Here is a 1,496-nt window from a genome sequence, read left to right as displayed (position 1 = left end):
GGGCACGAGGGGTAGGGGCAGCTTCCGCAGAGGGGGCACGAGGGGTAGGGGCAGCTTCCGCAGAGGGGGCACGAGGGGTAGGGGCAGCTTCCGCAGAGGGGGGGGTCATGTACTGAACAGAACTCTGCAGTTCGAGTACTACTGCACAGTCTGTATAATGAGCTTTAATAAAGTAGATGTGAAGCCCCCGACCCCCCCTGTACACAGACACTCCCGTCTTATAGACAGGGCCAGCTTCGTACAAAGTCACTGACAGCAGCGTGACAGGGCAGTAACTGGTAAACGGTTACCGGCTCTGGCATGCAGAATAAATCTGTATGTAAACCCTCCATTGTAAATCGGCGGCAATACAGAAGAAATGGTGGCACTGCGCCTCTATCCCACCATTCCTTCGGTCACCGACTCTCCGCCACTCACCTCTCCCGGGATACAGAGGATCGGTCACCTTGCTGTCCTACCGCCGTCTGCAGCACGCTGATGATGTCAAACGCAGGGCACGCAAATCAGAACACCGCCCATGTGACCGTTGGGAGTGTCAGCTAAGCCGGAGTTGTCACGTGACTGAGACGTCACGCTGCGTAGGGTCATTTATCGCCAAACATTATAACAATACATTCCTCGCCCTTGTTGTCATTAAAGAGAACCTGCCACCGATTAGATTTGCATAAAAGGTTTGTTAGCAAAATAAATACATTGTGAGCAGAGCCAAAACGTTACGTATTTTGGATACAGATGCGAGAAGTCAGAACCCCTGTCAGCCTATATTGCTCCCATTGAGGAAAGTTCTCTATTTGTCCTGATGATTGTGGTCACAGAAAGTGATGGGAAACCAATATCCTGTCATGAAAACAAAAAGTTAATGTTACAGAGATGGGGAATCCCCATTCACTTTGTAGACATTTCCTCTCACGTCCTGTTGCGTCTCTGGGACAGGAAGTGAAGGGAAATCTCCCCAACAGGACCCAGACAGGAAAGAAATAACCTGGCATGGGCCTTTACCCTTCCCTACTGTAAGAAATACTGGTCTATACATGCACTTTAAATGCATAGTCCAGCTCTGCAAAAATGGAATACATGCCCCCACATATAATCAAGTTTGCATTGAACCCTGCACAGCAACTGCGATCATTGTGTCATGCGTGCAATGCACAGGCTCCTGCAATGTGTACCCCCAGCCCCAAGACTGTATGAAGAAATTAATCAATGGACTACAAATGAAACCTGTCACCAGAGCTGTTATATTTATAGCCTTTGTTTATCAATTTATAAATAAAGTTTTGATTTAAAAAAAAGACAAGTGCAGTGATATCACCGCTCCCACGTGATCTTGTCCCCCTGCTGCAGTGGCAGATGGGAATTGCATTCTTCCCATTTACAGATCCCTGTGAAAGGATGGCGCAGTGGGCGGAGCCACGCACAGCTGCATTAAATAAAAAAACAGGATGCTGCAGGGAGCTGAACCCAACAATTGCAGTTATGTTGGGGAGAGGTTTGTA

The sequence above is a fragment of the Nanorana parkeri genome, unplaced genomic scaffold, assembly GCF_000935625.1.
Source record: "Nanorana parkeri isolate BGI_ZX_2015 unplaced genomic scaffold, ASM93562v1 scaffold599, whole genome shotgun sequence".
Lineage (NCBI taxonomy): Eukaryota > Metazoa > Chordata > Amphibia > Anura > Dicroglossidae > Nanorana > Nanorana parkeri.
This window is presented reverse-complemented; position numbering follows the sequence as displayed.